The sequence below is a fragment of the Molossus molossus genome, unplaced genomic scaffold (genome assembly GCF_014108415.1).
Source record: "Molossus molossus isolate mMolMol1 unplaced genomic scaffold, mMolMol1.p scaffold_m16_p_4, whole genome shotgun sequence".
NCBI classification, from domain to species: domain Eukaryota; kingdom Metazoa; phylum Chordata; class Mammalia; order Chiroptera; family Molossidae; genus Molossus; species Molossus molossus.
Window position 1 is genome coordinate 124,713,404 of NW_023425377.1, and position 21,393 is coordinate 124,734,796.

Below are 21,393 nucleotides of genomic sequence, written 5' to 3' on the forward strand. Positions count from 1 at the left end.
CATTAGATATTTCAATTTCCCCATCTCATACACAGTGTGAACTTACTCCACCTATATAATTGGTCTTGCTCAGGTCAAAAACTTCTTAACTGACATATCCAATGGACACTTTTGTTGTCCTCATTTTATTTGATGTCTCAAAGATGTCTAACACTCATTTATTTTCTCCAAACTCAGTTCTTCCACTGACTTCTGTGACTCTCCTGATTTTCTACTTCCCTGCCCACCGCATCTCTTCCGAGGTGTGTTTTCTTGCACCTGACCCTTACATATTGGTGTGCACATCCTCACCCCTCTTCCATTGTGCCACAAGTTCCCCCTGAGTGATCGCAGCCATTCACACTGCTTTTAACTACCACCTATAAACCGAGACGCCACAATTTATATATCAAGGTGGGTGTTCCTAACTCAGATCCATCCACACAATTGCCTAATGACATTTCGTGGAAATCACAGAGGTCTCAAATACGACAGCTCCCAACTGAACTTATCTCCTCCAACTATGTTCCTAATCTACTGTTCTTCCTATTCTCCCTCAGAAATGGCCCCAGAATCCATTCAGTTTCCCAAGCCAGGTATCAGGCAATTTACTTCATTTACCCTGCAAGTATTTAGTAAATATTACGTACTTGAACATGACAGGGACTAGGAAGTATCTTGACTCCCCTGCCCCTCAAGCCCACTAAATTCTACCCATTCTATCTCCGTTGCGTCTGTCTAGGCATCTCCATCCCTAGTTCCCATTCACACCGCTTTCCTCCTTCAGGTTCTCATCTGCCACCTGGTTCCATCACAACAGTCTCTACCTGATCACCATGCCTCCGAGCTCCTCTCTCCAATTCATCAGACTGCCTATCTGACTACGCCACTTCTATCCGCCACATGGAAATTCCCCCAAATTTTCCCAAATGAAAGAGTAAATTTTCTTAACCTTCCATGAAATTTTGAAACTCTATCACTACCTTTAACATGAAAAACAGTATACCAAAATGAAGTCTGTAAGTATACTAGTTTCCCATTGAACCTTAAAGTAACACTAACAGAGTACCTTCTTTGATTAATTGAAATAATGTAAAAGATTTATCATAAATACAAACAACCACCATCTGTTTCATAGTGCTGCTTTCCCACCTTTTACATAACCCAGGAAATCCCTGCAAAGGTATGGGTTCACAAAAATATTACCTTCCAGGAAAACTCACTACACTAGCCCTCTTCAGGGCCATGAAGACCACTACTCCATTGCTAGAAGCCTGAAATAATGCCTAACATAGAGTACTCCTTAAATAATTTATCAAATGAATTAATTGTTTCTTAATCATGTTTAACCATATCTTCTACTATTTTTCATAGAACTCATAGTAAAAAATATACTTGAGTTCAATCACGTACACTATTCTATGAAGAACAAACCAAAAGTAAACTAATTGTCTTCATTTCTTTTTAAAACCCTTTCTAACATGGGCAGATTGATGTGCATGCAAGAGGGAGCAAAGAGCAGTAACACTCGATAAAGAAGTAAGCCAAAGCTTTCCGTGGCCTGATTCTTCCAGTACACAAGCTAAACATATGACTCAACTGTCGGTCAGGTATCAGTAGTTCCAAAGTCAAGTAAAATGACTGGCGGGTCAAGTTACACACCAGCACCACCCCACCCTATTCCTTGACCATTTAAGCAGATCAAAACACAACTAAAACAGAAAATCAGAAGATTTCCTCTACCTGAGCGTTAATTGAAAATTAGATTTTTTTTTCTAACTTAATCAAAATACTTACCCGTTTCTTTTTTCCCCAGAGTCTCCAATGTTGTTTTTCCTTCTCCTTATCTTCAGAAGGTCCATCTGCAGTGTTTCATCGTAATCAACCTGAAAAAAAACAAAAACAAAAACAAATTTCAAACATTTCAACCAATTATATAAGATATTCTGGCCTTGCTGGCATTTTCACCATTTCAGATTAAATTATTTGATTACACCTGCGTGAAAGTCTTTAATGTTAGTTCAATACTATATTTCCTTCTTTAAAGTTTCCAAACCTGAAATACTCCTAAAACTAGATTAAGGCCACAATTTCCAAACTACGGCCTACCAAACATTTCAAAACTACCTACTGTACTTATGACTTTGGCAGTCAGAGGGTTTCAGGGGTCAAATCCTACCTTTAAAACATTCTGAGTGTGACCTTGAAAAATTCTTTAACTGCTGGGTCTCTGCTGGCAAGAACAGCTCTTCAGTTTCCATCCTATTCCCAGCACCTAGCACACTTTTTATCACGTGAAAATCTCCCTGCAAACTCTTAAGATGCTTGGGAAGTGGTCAAGCACACTGATTAAGGGGCTGTAACCTGGAGCCAGATCACCTGGTTTAAATCACGGCTCTGACTCTGGACCAGTTGTTTCTTAGGGCTGTGGGCTTTGGTTCTCTCGTCTGTAAAACGAGAGTAACAGGCCTGACATGATAGGATTGTTATGATGAGGACATGAGATAATACATGCACATAATGTGCCACTCAACAGCTTTCTAAGATAAACATTTTGGTAAATGCATCTGCTTTTACACTTCACGAGTCTAGTTAACGTAGACTAAATCAGCTGCTTTGCCGGGAACAGGGTGAGAGCAGCAACAGGAAACCAGTTGAAACTGACACACTTGGACAGTTCCCATCCCACGATTTCCTTACAGAGGAAATTTACAAACACTCTTGCCCTTTCACCAGCGTCCCTACCTCTCTGCAGTCAAAACTAAGGCCCACGCGGCGAGGAGTGCGGGGAGTGGGGAGGCGCGTGGGGTGGGACAGGGCTAATGCTCTGGGGAGAAAAATCAACTTCCTTCCATCTCCCTTTGACCAAGATGATGTTTCCGCTGACATGTGTACGCTCCCAGGGTGCAGACTCAGCGAGCTCCAATTCAGAACACACACTGCCACGCCTGGGGAGCAAAGGGGGTCCTAAAGCTCCGCCGCCGGGGCCAGTCCACCCGGTGCTGGGCGGTCTGCAGCCTCCGGCCACCAGGTGCTGGCGAGGCGGAGCCGCAAATGGCAGGTGCAGGGTCCTTCCCGCTGAGGCCACACCTGCGGGCGGGCGCCGCCCACCCGCCCCACCACCAGCCGCAGGGGCCGCTCCGGCCTCTGAGACCCACCAGCCACCGGTCAAGGCCCTTCCTGGCCTCCCATGGACCTCCCGCCGGTCTGCGGTCCCAACGCTTCGGGTAAGGGCAAGAGACTCCGACGCCGCAGCCGAGACGAAGCCGAACCTCCCAGCTCCGACCCGGCTGAAGTCCCGAGACGCGGGACAAAGTGCTGCCCACCCGAACGCAGCCGAACCCGGGCCGGTCCCCTCACCTGGGCGAGCGCCGGGGCGGCCCGGAACCGTCCGGCTTCTCATCGGAGGACGCCAAGGGCCCTGGGCAGCGGCAGCAGCGCCGAGCGGTCGCAGCCTGCGGAGCTCTGCCCGCGCCCACACCCTCGAGCCGGGCCAGCCGGGCCGGGCGCCTGAGGTCCAGCCCGCCACCAAGGTCCGGCCGCAGCCCAGGCCACTGACACAGAGGGAGGTGGAGGAAGACAGGGGGCGGGAGACCGAGCTGGGAGCCGGGCGGCACTGCGGCTGCGTCAACTGGTAACGTCCTACGTCACTACGCCGGCGCCGAGAGGCACGGCAGCCGAGCCCCGCCCAGGAGTTGGCGGCGCCCCGCCCCTCCCTCCGCCCCTCGCCGGGGTGGGGGCGGGGCCTAAACCAGGAGGCACAAATTGTAATAGAAACAGTGGGCAGCCCTCTGAACTCTGCCCAAGCTTTCTGGTTGCTTGGAGCAGATGTGAAATATGCACATAAGACAAGTAGACATGCAATTACAAACAGAGTTAAATATGGGCCAGGCGCTGTTCTAAGCACTTAATCCTCCCAAAGCCCCGTGAAGTAAACACTCTTATCCCCATGTATTTCCATCTCACAAATGAAAAACTAAGGTACAGCGAGGTTAAATAAGTCACCACCCGGAGAGCTAGGGTTCGAACCCAAGCAACATGGTTCCAAAGCTCATGCTCCTCAATATTCCTGTATACTGCCTGCTGAGTTCTGTTCTGACTTCCATTCTGAGCTGACGTCCCTGGTCTAACATTTCCCCGTGGGAGTTCCACTCTTACCCCAAGGGAACAGACGTGAAAGCAAATATGAAATAAAGCCAAGAGAAGTTAAACACGTGAGGCACCATATCAGCCTTCAGTGCCATGTAAGGAAACAGAGGCCCAGACAGACGGGGTTTAGGAAAAGGCTGGATGGAAACCGAGAAGAGCATACACCTATCCTAGTGCCTCCCCCCGCCACAGGACACCCCCACCATCCACATCCGAATTCATTCTTAGAGTTTATTTCTGCACTTCTACAAAGAAATTAATTTCCACAGTCTTTTCTAAGGTGGGAAGAGTCCCCAGCGTGCTTAATCTTAGTTCCCCAGGAAGGCTCCAGGCTCCCACAAGGATTCAAGTTTGCTACAAATACCAACTCTGCCGAGAGGAACTTTATCCCAGGACAAGTTCTCTGCACTAGAAATTATGGAGATGCGGTTCTGTTTCCCCAAATTAAAACCTAAACTTAGACCAAATTGCTCTGGAGTTAGGGGAAGGGTTAAGCGGGGGGAAGGGCTCAAAGTCACTGGATCTCACCTAGCCACCCAGTAAACTGTTGGAATCCGAAAGTTGCTGGCTTTGCTTCCTTTCCCTCCCTGTGCCCAAGAGCCATCCTGCAGCTACAGCTGTGCACCAGGCAACATCATCAAAATGAATTGTTTATTGTGAAAGCCTTTCTATTCCAAAGGTGTTTGATATTGTGACAATCGCTGAACTCTCTCACATTCCGTTAGATTTACTAATTACCTGGCAAGGCCCCCTCCACCCGTCTTCCACCTGCTTTCACTTTTTAACACCCTGATAGGAAAATAAGGGTACAGAAGTCACTGTCTCCATCCAGAGGCCTCAGTAAGAATTGCTCTGATGATAGAAGGCCTCTAATGATATATTTTTTAACTTTTTTCTTTGAAATAATTATAGATTCACAGGAAATACTTTTAAAAGCACGGACTGGTCTTGGGTACCCTTCACCCAATTCCCCCCATGCTTATATCTTATCATAATTATAGTAGAGCATGAAAACCAGGAATCTGTCACTGGTATAATGTGTGTATAAAGCTGTATGTCATTTTATTAAGTGTAAGTTCAGGTAACCATCACTCTAAACAAGACACAGAAGTATTCTATTACCACAGTACTAGAAAGGGTTTGGGGAAACAGACACCCTCCTGCCTTGCCGATGGGCAGGTGAGGTAATTAGCCCCAACAGAGAGCAGTACAGCAATACCTTTTTAAAATTTTAAGTCCACATTTCTTTTGACCCAGCATTTCCACTTCTAGAGTGAATCATATGGATATCTTCACATCTGACCAATGTACAAACTATCCATTGCTACGTTGTTTGTAAAAGTCAAAGATTGTTAACAACCTAAAAATGTTCAATTCTAAACAACTGGTTTGAAAATTACAGAATATCTGTAGAGCAAGTGAAAAAATGCAATAGCTACAAATGCCCTGATATAAGATGATCTAAGATGTATATTTGCTGAAGAGCAAAAACATATGTGTATGTGTGAAAAATAGTAAGTAAATAGGCCAAAACCAACAAATTGACTCCAAAAACATACTGATCAAAGACTAAATTGGACAAAAGTTAAAATTTCCAGCCAATGGCACATAGTGTAAAATAACATATGCACACACACACACACACACTCTTAGGCACAGGTTATAACTGAGAAAATGCTGGAGGAACTGGTACAGACTATGATTAGGGTGGGGAACTAACTGGGCGTCCTGGCCAGGATGAGTTTGGAGAGTCTCTCCCACTGCATCCCCTTTTCATAACAACTGACTTTGTGATGTGTACATGTGTTACTTCTCCTAAAGTCAAATTAATATTTTCATGAAACACAACTCTCTCTTTCTTTGGCTCTTCCATCAATTTACACTTCCTCCCTCCAAACCCAAGATGAGTTTATACCTGTATTGGTTTGCTGTGGCTGCCATAAAATGGCTTAACCAATGGGTATTTTTAAACTATTCCGGAGACTGGAAGTCTAAGATCAAGGTCTCAGCAGGTTCGGTTTCTTCTGAGACCTTGTTCCTGGTTTGCAGATGACCACCTTGTCACTGTGTCTTCACATGGTCCTTTCTGTGTGCAAGTGTGACCCTAGTGTGCCCCCTGTGTCCTAATCTCTTCTTACAAGGACACCAGTCAGACCGGATTAGGGACTTTATTTTAACTTAATTACCTCTCTAAAGGCCCTACCTCCAAATACAGTCACATTCTGAGGTCCTGGGGGTTGAGTCTTTAACATATAAATTTTGAGGGAACACAATTCAGTTCATAACACTTGAAAAATAAGATCTTTTCCTAAAAATAGTCTCATTTTTACTCCTCTATAATTCTTTGAAATATACATTGCACACACCCTATTTTAAAACTCTTACTACTTATGTTGTTGTTTTTTTATTTGTGTGTGTGTGTGATCTTATTTGTTTATCTCATCATTCTTTTTTTAAAAATATAAAGTTAAAAATGTTTTGGTCAATTATCATTTGATCTTGTGTGTGTTCCAGGAAAGGGGAGGGTTTCCCATTATTCCTTAGCATTGGTCCAGCCTGCTTACCATGTGTACCACCCTGAGTGATAGCATCTTATCTTTCTAATAAACTCCTCTGTTGCTGTCGTTGCTACTACCTTCTTTCTGCAAGTCATTAATCATCTGCCACTATATCTCAGTTCCTCAGGTCACAATGTGAAAAAGTACTTTGAAGTCTTTATCTTGATTTTTCATGTCCCTATTTTTCTTCTTCACTTCGGTCAAGAAATATTTAGTATGTGGTCTGCTAGACACTGGATGGGGACCTAGAGCTGCAGAAATGATCCAGGTAGACATGGCCCTGCCCCTGAGGAGCTTAGAGTCAGTGGAAAAGCTAGAGAATGAACCAAAAGTTAAATTCTAATCCACCACTGCAGTCTAATAGTTCCTGTTAATAATAGTTTAATAGTTTTCTTCCCCCAACCTGCACTAAGTTCAAGTTCCTTTGTTTGTACGTGATAGAAAGGTAACGTAAGTTGGCCTAACTGAAGGCAATGAGCCAATCCTCATAGGCTTTCAACACCAGAAGCAGATGGACTTCGAGCCAGGCATGAGGCCCCAAGCTGCCTGTGTCCTCAGGACCGGGTGTGGCTACATCTCCCAGCACAACCGTTCCCTGGGGTGGCATCTATATCAGGTTTCCCTTGGTGGTCAAACAGTGACAGACCTCCAAGTCCTACACCTTCCCCATTTTTTGATTCAGCAAGAAAAACAAGAGTCTGTTCTCCAGAAATCTCAGCCAAAGTGTCCTTGAGTCTCCTCAACTGTTCTTGGGTTCCATGCTACCCCTCATGGCCATGGGTACTGCAGTAGTAATGACCCGTGTGGGCTATGGGCATGCACTCCATCCCCAGAATCGGAGCTAGTACCAACTTCGGGCTATTGCTACTTCATCAGTAAAGACACAGCATAGGATTTTTCTAAGTTCATTTTTGCTAGCTGAGGAAGGACTATCGTCCAGACCTTTGTACTCAGGCCTGGCACTGTGACTGGCATAAGGGAAACATTCAATAAGTGGTTATTAAATAAGTGAGGGAAGGAATGATTCATTTTGGATAATAGAAAATCGATATGAGCCCTGGCCGGTTTGGCTCAGCGGTTAGAGCGTCGGCCTGCGGTCCTGAGAGACCCGGGTTCGGTTCCTGCTAAGGGCGCGTACCTCGGTTGCAGTTTGTCCCCGGCCCTGGTCGGTCGTGCGGGTGGCAGCCACTCGGTGTGTCCCTTTCACATCGATGTTTCTCTCTCTCTCTGTTCCTCTCTCTCCCTCCCGCTCTACCTGAACAAAAAACAAAAATATGTCCTCGGGTGAGGATTAAAAAAAAAAAAAAAGAAAATCGATATGAAAACAAACATCAAAGAATGTTTTTTAAAAAGTCGATAAATGTCACACCCTTTATTTGAATGTGAAATACTGCACACTTTTCTTGAATTTCCATTTACTAACCAATGCTTTAAAAAGAAGTTACCATTACCTGGTGCTTTTGATTATTGACTATACTTCTCAACTTGAAATATGATGGAATAATCCAATATCTATTATGCTTAAAGAACCTTACATTCTCTACTAACACTGCATATTCAAATTTGCTGAAGTGATATCATTATATTATTAGCATCATAGCAATCAATATAGTGGATACATATTGAGCACTTATCATGTGTCAATAAATTTTGCTTAAGCACTTTGTACATATTAATTCATTTGTCCCTCACAAGAAGGTATGGCGATCTAAAATCAGGATAGCATAGAGACAAAAGCAGAAGTCTTTCAAAGAAACATGTGACTAGAAGCCAGTGTTTCCCTTTAACATATAATTATTTGTCTGGTTGAGATGAGATCCTTCTAATCTACAGAGATACAATATAAAGCAGTACAAAACTAACACCTAAATATGCCTTGGTATTTACTGTGAAAACTGATGAACAAAATAGAAACAGAGGCATGGATCATGGTACAGACTGAGGGCCGTCAGAGGGGAGAGGGAATGTGGGACTGGATGAAAGAAGGTGAAGAGATGAGCCAAAGACCATGCATGCATAACCACAGACACAGACGACAGTGTGGCGCCAGCCAGAGGGAAGAGCGGGGGCCGGAGCTGGGTGAGGTGGACGAAGTGGGGGAGATGAGGACACCTGTAATAGTGTTAACAATATAAGTAAAATTTTTTAAAAAAGGAAAAAAAGGAAGTTTTCTAATGAAACTTTAAGTAGAAAACGTTAGTAACATTATTTTCAATGCAAACGAGTACCATTACCACAGTTACTGAAATGCTTTTTCTTCCCTATTAAAGTTATTTCTTTCTTGTCTGAACAAAGCAGCTTCAGAAAGTGCCTATCTGTGTCCAACTGAAAAGCAGCAGAATGGACAATTATCTGCCTGAAAAAATTCTCTTACTGAAGTACAGTATGTACCATCCTCATTCTAAAGAGCTTTTACACGGATTTAATCAAATAGACCAACAAAGATGATGCTACCGACTTGAGAAAAAATTTTAAAGTACACATTACTGTATTTACTGAATATCTTCTCGTAGACAAAGAAACTGAAGTTATATGTTTCCTTCCCACCATTCAACATATGACCACAATAAAATGTGGTCCTCAGGCACAGCTGGTGTGGCTCAGTGGATTGAGTGTCTTCTCATGGACTGAGAGGTCCTGGTTCTATTCCCAGTCAGGGCACATGCCGGGGTTGAGGGATCAATTCCCAGTAGGGGGCGTGCAGGAGGCAGACGATTGATGTTTCTCCCTCACATGGATGTTTCTGTTTCTCCCTTTCTTTTTCTCTAAAAAGATCAATAAAATGAATATATTTTTTAAAATGTGGTCATCAGAAGTATTGAATTTTAAAATTAAATTTGAAAAAATAATTAAATTAAATTTGGGGGTATCTTCAGTTGACATACCACATTGTATAAGTTTAAGATATACAACATGTTGCCTGGCTGGTGTGGTTCAGTGGTTGAGCGTCAACCCATGCACCAAGAGGTCTCCGGTTCGATTCCCAGGCAGGGCACATATCCAGGTTATGGGCCAAATCCCTGGTTAGGGGCATGCAGGAGGCAGTCAATCAATGTTCTTTCTTATTGATGTTTCTATCTCTCGCTCTCCCTCTTCCTTCCTCTCTCTCTAAAATCAATAAAGAGGGAAAGAAAAACAAGAAATCCCAGAGATGTAAGGATCAGACCTAGTGAATTCCTGTGGGCCATGCAGTGGGATATTCTGTGAGTTCTCTTTGCAGCTTAACTCCAGGTGGTGAACTAGGTTGTATCCAGTACAAATGATGTCATCCAGAATTAAATAGACAACCCACAGAAGGGGAGAACATTTTTATAATCATGTATTTGATGAGGAATTTTTACCCAGAATATATAAGGAACTATTATGCCTCAATGATAAAAACACAGGGGAAATATTAGTATGATTTTGGGTAGGAAAGTGCAAGTCTTCAGGAAGATAGATACTTTAGAGACAGAGAACTTAGGACAGAGCTTATCTAGACAGAAAACCTATAGCATTGATTCTATTTTTGATGAGTTGACAAATATACAAACTATAATGATAAATCCCATAAATTAGACTAAAGGTTTCTGTCATTTCTCCGTAGCAGAATCAACCCTGTGAATAAGAGCAAAAGGTGTCCAACCTTCTTCACTTAAATGGCACAGGAAAAAAAATGTATTTTTGTTAACACACAAATACCCGATTTTATTATTCTGGAATTAATTAAATTTTTTCTCTGTTTCAAACAAGTTTAATGTTGGACATCCTACCATTGAACTATTACCCTAAAGTTTCTAAAACTTTCAGCAACAGATACAATTCTCAATAGCAATTTTTATGGCACTACTGAAGTAATGTCAAAGTTACACATCAGAGGGTCTGCATTTTTCTTAGGAAAAACGGCTGTAATTTATTTACTTGTTACCACGCATCAAGGATGTAATTCTCTAATGTACACTTCTATTAAACTCTAATCATATTTTCTCTTCCACAAACTCCCACTTCAATAACATGTAATTGAATTATTGCCTCATTCACACTACTATCATAAGCCACTTTTTTCCTAAACTATGATAGTAATTCTTGCAAAAACCCACAAATTATAATTCATCTCAGTTTATATAAACTAATTGTCTCCCCAGCAGCTGATGCAAATGTTAGTAGATATTGAAAGCAGGCTTGTGCTCTTGGGTCTGAAAATGCACTGAAATTTCCTCTCTTCGAAGTTAAGAAATGAGTGAAACTTGAGAAGATACAAAAGAAATAAAACATTTCAAACTATGTAAACATGAAGTTTATACAAGAATTTATATCATTTTAGCTTCTTTAAAAGGACATGTTTTGGTTTTTTTTAAAATATGTTTTTATTGATTTTTTTTAGAGAGAGATAGAAACATCAATGTGAGAGAGAACCAGCAATTGGCTGCCTCCTGCACGCCCCCTACTGGATATAGAGCCAACCACCCGGGCATGTGCCCTGAGCAGGAATCGAACCTGGACCTCTCAGTCCATGGGACAACGCTCAATCCACTGAGCCATACCAACCAGGCAAAAGGACATGTTTTAATAGTGGGAAAAGAGCCCAGCTGGTGTGGTTCAGTGGTTGAGCGTCAACCCATGCACCAAGAGGTCAACCAGTTCGATTCCCAGTCAGGGCACATGCCCAGGTTGTGGGCCAAATCCTTAGTAGGGGCCATGCAGGAAGAGACCGATGTTCTCTCTCATTGATGTTTCTATCTCTCTCTCCCTCTCCCCTCCACCGTCTGTAAACTCAATAAAGAAAAAATAATAATTAGAAAGAAAGAAACAAACAAACAAACATTACAGCAGAAGGAGAAATTGAGGAAGGGTGTGGATGTCACAACCCCACAAACAGCATGGAAAAGACCTGTCGCTCTATCTTCAGTAAAAGTCCAGCATCGTCTGTCATCCCAGGCATGAACAGAAACATTTGGGACCGTATCTCAAGAAAGGGGCTCAGCTAACCCTTGAGAGGGAACTCACTGGGGACAAGGAACGACGAGCTATTGGTGTTTGCCACGTGTGTCTCAGAGACCTCACGGAGAAATCTCTCTCTGCAACAGTGGAGCGAACTGACATTGAAGGAATACAAAGAAACAACCAGAGGCAGTGTGCAAATGGCAGTGTGCAAATGTGTGAAAATATTCCCCCCATGAAAAAGCACAGAAATGAACGAGAGTCGCTGGGCTGAAAGTGATTTTCATTTTCCTAAACAAGAGTCGGTCTCCTCAGCACCAGCTCGGAGAAGGAAAGCAAAGGCACACAAACCTGAGAAAGGAGGAGAGAGAGACTGGGGGGGGTGGGGAGAATGAGAGAGAGAGAGAGAGAGAGAATGAGAGAGAGAGGGCATACGCCTCCCCTCGCACTTCTGTCTCAGTTCTGCAATCAACCATTTCTCCAACGACCCCGCTTTCTTGTAATGGAGATACTATTCTAAAAGTGCCCGCCACTTCTTGTTTCTGTATCTTTATCAACCTGACCTCATCAATGTAGTGGATGAATGTGGTCTTTGGGATGTCCAGATCGGGGGTTCCCATAACTCCTTCCTTAGGTTGGATTCATTTGCGAGAGCGGCTCACGGAACTCAGGAAAGCAGTTCACTTCTATTTCCTGGTTTACGGTAAGAGCACATGGTAAAGGATGCGATGGCCATCCAGGTGGAAGAGATGTGGAGGGCCAGGTGTGTGGGAAGGGGCGGAGCTTCCGTGCCTTCTCTGGGCTCCGCTCTCCCAGGGCTCCACAGGTTCACCCACCTGGAAGCTCTCCAACCCTGCACTTTTGGGGTTTGACGGAGGCTTCATCACATGGCATGATCCGTCACTAACTCCACTTCCAGTCCCTCTCTTCTCTGGAGAACGGGGATGGAGCTAAAATTCCGGGCTTCTAACCATGGTCTTTCCGGTGACCAGTCCTTGTCTAGGAGCCCCCACCCTTCCCCCAGTCATTAGAATAAAAGACACTCCTATCACCTGGAAAAGCACAGGGGTTTCAGAACCCCTGTCTCAGGAACACAGCTCAAAGACCAATATTAGGACAAGAAGTGCTCCTAGCATTCTTATCACCCAGGAAGTTAAAGGGTTTCAGGAGCTCAGTGTCAGGAGCGGGGGACAGAGACCAATACAGCTATTTTCTGTTATCCCACAGAAACCATTTCCTTAGTTTCTGCCTTTTTTTTTTTGGCCTGCAATTTTTTCCCCCAAAATAAACAAATATGCATACACATTTTTATTTTCCCTCCCTTCTTATTTAAAAGTTGGCATTCTATTTATATTCATTTCCCCCTTGCTTTTCACTTAACACGGTATCGTAGAAACCACTTTCTACCCGAACGTGGGAATGTCCGTGTTTGATAGCTCCGTGGAACTCTGCTCCGGGCACGCACTAGACTTTATTAACCAATCTCCTGGGCATGGGCCTTTCGGTTACTTGCCATATTTTGCTATTTCAAAAAGTGATGCAAAGAATAACCTTTTGTGTTTTTCATGTTTATGAAGGTACATCTTCAGGGTAAAGGCCTTGAAGTAGAAATGCTGGACCAGTAATACATGCCCATGAGTCATTGTTAGATTATCACCAAAGTCCCCTCCTCCCAGGATATGGCCTTTACCCTCCCAGCACCGGCATTTGAGAGTATGGTTTTCACACAGCCACACCAATAAAGTGGGGTTGTCAATCTTTGGAATACGTGCCACTCCGACAGGCAAGAAACCTAATTTAATTCTTAGACCTGTTAACGTTTGATTTCTTTCCTCACTTAACCTGTTGTTGGCCATCTCTTCTGTGGATTCTTATCTTGTGGAATCTACAAGGTCTAAGGTCACCTGGCCACTCCCTACCTCTCTGCCCTCCACACAGATCGACCTCCCGCCGATCTGCCCCGGTCCCTGCACCTCCACTGTGCCCCGCTGCTTTCTCTGGACAAACAGGAGCGATACAATGTATATCTCGGTAGCAACTGTGATAGGCTGGGCTTTTCAGAAGCAGAGGCTGAAATGGAGTGTGTGCATTTATATTTTTATATAAAGCGCGCGCTCTCTCTCTCTCTCTCAGCAGGAGTTAACAGTGCAGTTTCGAGGCAGAATTTCTTATACCCAGAGAAACCTGTTTTTGCTCTCAAGGACTTACCTGATTAGATGAGGCCCAGCCCCATTATCGAGGGTAAGCTCCCTTAGGTCAAGTTAACTGATGTTAGATGCTAATCACATCCACCAACGACCTTCCCAGCAACACCTAGACCAGCGTTTGATTAACCGCTACCACAACTTAGCCAAACTGACACAGAAAAAACTAACCATCATGCCCTTCAAATCTGTATCACGTATACATAGAGCTGATACTTCTGTGGCTTGTTACCTATATTAATAATTGAAGAAATTATTAAATTTCAGTTAGAGACAGTAAATAAAAGAATATTTTCCACCCAAGTTTATGAATCCCAGATTAAGAATCCTGGTTTGTCGGCCCAGCCAGTGTGGCTCTGTGCTGAGCATTGACCCCATGCACCAAGAGGTCGCCAGTTCGATTCCCAGTCAGGGCACATGCCCAGGTTGTGGGCCGGATCCCCAGTGGGGGGCATGCAGGAAGCGGCCAATTGGTGGTCTCTCTCATCAATGTTTCTCTCTCTCTCTCCCTCTCCTTTCCTCTCTCTCTAAAATCAATAAAGAAAAGAAAAGAAAAAAAGAATCCCCGTTTGTGAAAGTGATTATTATTATGACCTTACACTTCAGATTTCAGGGGCCCTCACCAGCACTATTTTTAGGAAATCAACAAAGTGAGTAGTTGTACCTCGTGCTTTGAACGACTCTGTTATGTGACAGTTACATAGACTCCTTGCCTGCACTCCTGGATCCTAGAATCTGAGACTGTCGCACGGGGACAGGGAGCAGAATACCAGCATTAAAGCCATGCGTGCCGCAGTATGTGGGCAACCCCAGGTCACGTGCACTCGGAGAGGCTGGAGTAAGGGGAAGCGGATTTCAGGTGGTCGGGAGGGGCCCTCGCTCCACGGGCCCGAGGCTAGGAAGCCGCCAGGATGAGAACGAGGCAGCCGGGCCTTTTCTAAAACCACAGCAACCTCGTTTCTCTGTCCAAAGGAGCTGCTGCGGGCAGGACTGGGGAGACGGCAGAAGCACACCCCCTCACTGCCCTTTCCCTAGCTCACCTGCTATCCGCTTCTCCCGGCTGGCAGTCTCGCCCTGTGAGGGGAGGATGGCACCCGGTGCTGTCTGGCCGCTAGACACACTTTCTCTGCAGGGAGGGCGCCCCCCCGAGGAGATCTCGGGTCCAGTGGCCTCCCTTCAGCTGCCTTCCCCTCCTTCCTTTGCACGGCCACCTCTCCTCTCTCCCAGAGGCCACGGTGACTCATTCATTGAGCGCCTCCTGCATACCGGGCTCTCTTCTGGACAACGGGGTTCAGCAGGGAACAACCAAAGACACCTGAGTGACAGGTGAGCGGTGGAAAGCCGGCATTAAGGGGGTAGCAGAATGGGGGGGGATGGCTAACGGGTGAAAACCAAGAAGACATCGTGCTAGTCAACAGACCGGCGCACATCCGTGGAGTGTTGTTAAGCAGAGTACTCGTCACCTGTCTCCCAAGGCTAAGTTCTCTCAAAAGGGCTAAAGCCATGGTGCGGGTCTCCAGCTGACCCAAACTTTAGGAAACTCGGACCTGCACTAGGACGGCCATTCCCACCTCAGCGCGGCTGCTGAGCACGGAGGGTCCCGAGGCAGGGCCGATAGTCGCCTGATTTGTCCTGATACAGTGAAGGATTGTTGAAAACGTTCAAATACGTTAGTGAAAGTTGGTCAACTGCTAATGTCTGTAGCCTCCTGCATGCCCCGCACACGTGTCCGGCCTTTCCTGGAGCCCCCTGGGTCTCCCCACCACCCAGCAACCAGGCGGTTCGTGCTGGTCAGCATGTAGCCCGAGGCCCCGCACCTGCATTACGGCTGCGGTCCTCCTCACGGATCAAGACTTGTGCCGTATCAGCTATTACATACACAGGTGGGGTGAAAGCAGGTTTACAGCTGCCCATATGGAAAAGAATACAATAATTAATAACTGAGAATGGACAAGAATAAATTCTGTGTTGCGCGTTCTGTACTCACAACTGTAAACCTACTTTTGCCTCACCCTGTATTTAACATCACCTTCAACTACAATGATTGGCCAGCGGGGGCCACGATGAAAGGACAGGCTGAAGTCCCAGCTGTGTGCAGCTCCACTGTGCGTGTCCTGCTGGCCGGGGGAAGGGCAACCAGCGGTCCCTGGGCGCACGCAGCGGCCCTCGTCCCTTCGAAGCTGGACACTCGGCTTCCATGTAGCTGGCCGGCAGTCCACATGAGGTTATTAGTAATTGGCTGCCAAGGGCGTATCTGTGATGACCTAATTGCTGCCTTTCCTGTTGCTGACTTGCATGATGCTTTGGGAAGCTCACCTGTGAGCTGGCTCCCTCCGCCCCCGCCCCCACAGCAGCTCATGCTGGAGCCCAGAGAGGATGCACCTAATGCACAGCTAACAACGTCTTCAAACAGTTCCTCTGTTTTATTTCAAAAAGTTATGTCATTTCACATTTGATAATTTAATTTTTATTTTTAAAGATGTACGGACACTTGGCTTTAACCGTTAAGTTGCTCCACATGGCCGACCATGGAAAGGGGCAGATTTTCTTTCTTATTTAAGCATTGATTATATTTTGGATCTCTGCTACAACCAAACCCCTTCTACTCTATCAAGAGCCATCCACCTCGTCTTCATGAGCCTCAGAATTCAATCCTGGCTGGTCAATTGATCACTGGGTGATTAGGTTTAATTGTTGCCATGTGACCTAGTTCCTGAACAAGGAAATTGGGAGCTTCCTAAAGATGTCTCCTGCTCTCAGAGATGCCTGGGAAGAGAGGGCCACGCCATCCGACAGACTTTGACATCTCTGCACAGGATGCTGGGACTTGGGAGCCACCCTATATTCATGAGGGGAGCTGGCTGCAAAGCAGACGCTGACATTCTGAGATTGGGTGATAGGAAGAACTTGGTCTTTGGTGATGGACTCGAGCCACTCGATAACTTGCCTTAACTCTGGACTACTTCTTATGTAAGGTGGTACGTAACTGCAATGCTTCAGCAGGTGGAGACGAGCTTCCCATTAACTCCAGCGGAAGGCGTCCTCATGCTACAAAAACTCCCTACTGATTTCATACTGTACCCACTGAGGAAGGTCTTTAAATCTCCGAACAAAATGTGCGGCCATTGCCCTCCAGGACTTTACGATCTAGAGATCAGGATTATAAAACAGACCGAGTGTAATGAACTTCTCATCAGTTACCCAATTAGGAAAAGTATTCCTTCAATACCAGCAGGGAGAACTGGGTCACTATCAGAGGGATTTACTTGCTAAACATGACTTTTTTAAATTCCTTTTTTTCCCCTCAGAGGATGTGATCCTTATATAAAATAGTCCTTTTTTTTCTTTGTTGGCACACATAGTATGAAATGATGATTACAGGCTTGTACTTTCATTTTCATTCTTCGTTCAATTCAGAGTGTTCTCCCCCTGAGAGGCCCAGTAGGTTTACATTCGAAAAGCAACATGGTGATGATGGAATAAGACCTGTTCATCACCCCTAAGCAGAATGAGCCACAAGCCTGAGCTTCGCGGAAACACTGGTCGAGAAATAAATGCCTTGATTTAGATTGAGGACTAAATCTGATTACTTATCCTCTCATCCGTTTTTCTGGAATTAAGCGATTTTGGAATGGACACGGTAACCTTGGCCATGAAGTTCTTGGGGGTTGGTTGCACCAACAGATGGGCTCAACTTGGACTTTAAACTTGGGCCACGGGTTTGCCCTCCTGACCCCCGACTGTGCTGTGATCCTCACGCTTTCCCCACGGGAGGTGCCTGAGCTCTCTGGGGGTGTTTCGAGCTCTTTCGCAGATGCTCCCCCTCTGGTTTTTAGAGCTGCCCCATGCTGTGTCCATTGTGTGCACCACAGCAGGAACCAGGGCTTCCATCCCTCCTGGCCAAGTATTTTTATGCTGTTAGCTGGCTCCCTGCTGTGATTCGCTTCCACTTCTCACGGTTTCAGGCTCATCTCCTGAAGCTCTCATTTTGCTCCACCGGGGAGGGAGGGAGACCGGGGCCAGTGAGGGCCCAGAGCTGTGCTCAGCACCCAGGAGCATCCCTGCAAGGACGCAGGCGGCTCTCCCCAGGACAGACGCGCAGAACCACGGAATGTCGGCGCCCGGGGCGTCTCACAGGCCCAGTCTGGTCCTGTGCCGGCCCACGACTAAGTGGGACCCCGCATCCAATGAAATGACCAGAAAGGCCAATTACACCTCACTATGGCAACCCAAAGTGGAGCACATGCTACGTGGTGGACCTTGATACTGTGACGGGTCAACATTTCCCACTCCTCTCCCTGAGTCCCTTTCCTACCACCCACTCTGACTTAGCGGGGTGTGGGGGTGAGGCAGAAGAGAGACGGGCTGGATTTGCAAAATACTGCACCCAGGTTTTGCTATGAGAGCATCAGTGTCAGGAAGAGGAAGGCTTGTTTGTCGTGAAGAACTTGAAGGCTCTGAACACCTCGGCACTGATTTGTAGTTGAAATGTCCTCGGCCTCCCTGGATCCACAGATGGCTCCAAGATGAAGCTGGGCTCCCTGGACACTATGGCTCTAAGCGACACTATGTAAAAGCTGGGCTCTAAGTGACACTATGTAACAAGGAGTTCATCCGCCTGTCAGACAGTCGGTCACATGTCACGTCTGGGGCAGCGCTATCCTGAGAAGGCAGAGGGGGATTAGTGTGGTGGGCGGGGGTGTTAACTGGGTGTTCACATCCTTGTTTTCAGCACACGTACATTCAGTTTATGTGTGCCCAAATGAACGGCTTCATACATTATATCATCTAGCTTTCACTGGTCACGAATGGACAGGTGGCCTCAACAATATTCCTGCAAAGTGACTGCAGATCAAAGACAGAAATAATACGGCAAGCACAGGTAAATGACAAGAAAGCAGAGATAACCCTTTACTCCTTGCACAAGCTTTGCTGGGCCACTTTGAGAGGTTGAAATAATTCCGCCTGAGCATACCTGAATGCAGCATTTAGTCTAAAATTTCTTTTTAGCCATCTGTGTCATCAAAGAAAAAATGAATGAGAAAATAACTCCTTTTTGAAAATGAACACTTTTAAAACAGATATGAAGAAATTTTGCCATGGTTCTATTGTCTTTATAACAAAAAATAATGTCACTCTCTCCTATCAAAAAATCTTATCGCTGCCCTGGCCAGTTTGCTCAGTGGTTAGTGTTGACCTGTGGACTGAATGGTCGCAGGTTTGATTCCCAGTCAAGGGTATGTGCCTTGGGTTGCAGGTTCAATCCCCAGCCCTGGTCGGGGTCATGCAGGAGGCAACCGATCCATGTGTCTCTCTCACATCAATGTTTCTCTCTCTCTCTTCTTCACTCCCTTCCACTCTCTAAGAAAGGAAGGAAGGAAGGAAGGAAGGAAGGAAGGAAGGAAGGAAGGAAGGAAGGAAGGAAGGAAGGAAGGAAGGAAGGAAGGAAAAGAAAGAAAATCAATGGGAAAATATCCTGGGTGAGGATTAACAAAAACAACAATAAAATCTTATAGCTGCCTACTTAAAAGAAACTTGAAAACAGAGTTTTCTAAACAACAATGAAATCTTTTACCCACTTGTTAAAAACATACAAATCCACCTCCTGGGACATGATCAGGAGGGGCAGCCAGAAGGGCGCATCTTTGAACAGGACCCATGCAGAGCAGGGGCATGGCCGGGTGCCGTCCTACCGCCCTACTTGTTCACTGCTCAAAGGTGTTGAGCACATTCATTGCACAAAGGAACAGTTGCATTCAGAGTAATAAGTTTAAAAGTCCAATGCCGAGTTAGAAAAATAATTGAATTTATTCTAAAATGACACAACCAGTAGCTAAAAATGGAAACCCCTTGGCTTTGCCCCTTGCTCATACCCTGAAGGACTGCTCTCCTGACCCAGGAGGTGGCTGCCTGTCGCTGAACTCTTCATGTCCTTTGGGTACATATGGTCACTGAGTATGAAATCGGGAAGTGGTCTCTTGTCACAGTCTTGCCTTCGTTAATGTTCTCACTTAGACAACCTTGTAATTCTGAAGACTTGGGAGTTAACCAAGTTTAGTTTAGTTTTTCTTTTCATTTGTGTTGAGCCACCCAGGAGGAAGGTATCTTCGTAGGAATAGTGGAAGGAAGAGCCACTTACTTGAACATTCGATTCACAGAACTAACTCTATGTTCTTAGATTTTTAATTGGCAACCTTGATGTGCTAACTTGGATGAGCTGTGGGTGCAGGATATGTGGTTACGTGCTGTTTCTGGGTGTGTCCCTGAGGGTGTTTCTGGGTCTGATTAATGCATGATCTCTGTGCCGAGTGCACCAATTGCCTCCCCAGTGTGGACGGGCCTCGTTCAGTCTCGCTGAAGGCCTGAGCAGATGAAAGGCTGGGTAAGAAGGAATTCCTTCTCCCTGCCTGACTGGCTTTGAGCTGTGCCATTGGCTTCCTCTTGACTGTGGACTCAGATTAGAATTTATACATCAGCTCTCCTGGGTCTCCAGTTTGCTGACTGTAAATCTTGAGTTTCTCAATCTCCATAATCATGTTAGCTAATTCCTTATAGTACATCTTTTTTTTATCTATCTATCTATCTATCTATCTATCTATCTATCTATCTATCCTATTGGTTCTGTTTCTCTGGAGAACCCAGACTAACTTTCAAAGTAGAGACAACTGTTATGTTTATCTGTAATAGAAGCCACTGGACACCCGGACACACTCTAGAGGTAATGTAGATGACCTGATGACTTTCTTTAGTTGGGATGGCCAGTAGGAACAATTTTGACTTCCTAGTTTTCTTGTTTATCCTCTGAAATGACCTTTGATGTCTCATGAAAATCTCAGTGAACCTGCCTTCATTCATTTAACAAATACTTAACTGAGTGCTTACTATGTTCCGGGCAATGTTGTAGGCACTGGTATGTGTCTTGGCCAGAATGGTTCAGGAGCATGTAAGTAAGACATTTTTTGAGGTGTTGCAAAGTTAAGGATGAGCACAGACAGAGCCAGGAGATGGATAGGAGACGGCTCTGGTTCACATCCTAGGTTACCTGTCTCCTGTTTTGTCTACATAGCCCTTGCTCATCCTTAATTTTCTGTCAAGATTCCTATTATTATGCTACTAGTGTTATTAAAAATTCAATTTATCCAACCTCAACTGGATCCGGGATATTCTAGTCAATCTTTTTATTTATCTATCAGAAAATGGCTTCCCTTAGACGTACAAAGCCATCCAAAGTTTGACCTGGGAAGCATTAAGCCTTCTCCCTTCTCCCAGCTATTCGTGTCCCCAACGCGTGCCCTTTCATTAATGCTTTTGATGTGACATGGGACGCTGCAGCACCAAGAAGAGAAAGGAACAGTCACGAGAGTGAAGCCAGGTGGGGCTGGAGTGAGGTACTCCCGCAGGTGCAGTTTAAGGGGGTGCCAACACCTCAGGAATCAGATAAATACTGCAATATAATGCTTTTAAAAAATGCAAAAAACCTCATGATGAACAAATTATCAAAATTTTCAATAAAGACAAGACCCAACCTTTCACGTCCCCAATCCTGCCTTGCTCACCTCACCCTAATGTCTGCCCTGTTGGAA

The 21,393-nt window shown here is 45.2% G+C and overlaps 1 protein-coding gene across 3 annotated transcripts in view; it reads right to left on the reverse strand.

Moving 5' to 3' along the window:
* The window catches only part of KIAA1109 (KIAA1109 ortholog), a 147,618-nt gene extending 144,194 nt beyond the window's left edge, over positions 1-3,424 (reverse strand). For all 3 annotated transcript variants that reach the window (XM_036241410.1, XM_036241409.1, XM_036241411.1), the window contains exons 1-2: positions 3,340-3,424; positions 1,777-1,865 (exon numbers count right to left, since the gene is read on the reverse strand). The gene's annotated coding sequence lies outside the window, so the exon portion shown is untranslated. The remainder of the gene's footprint in view (positions 1-1,776; positions 1,866-3,339) is intronic.
* Positions 3,425-21,393: the final 17,969 nt, after the last annotated feature.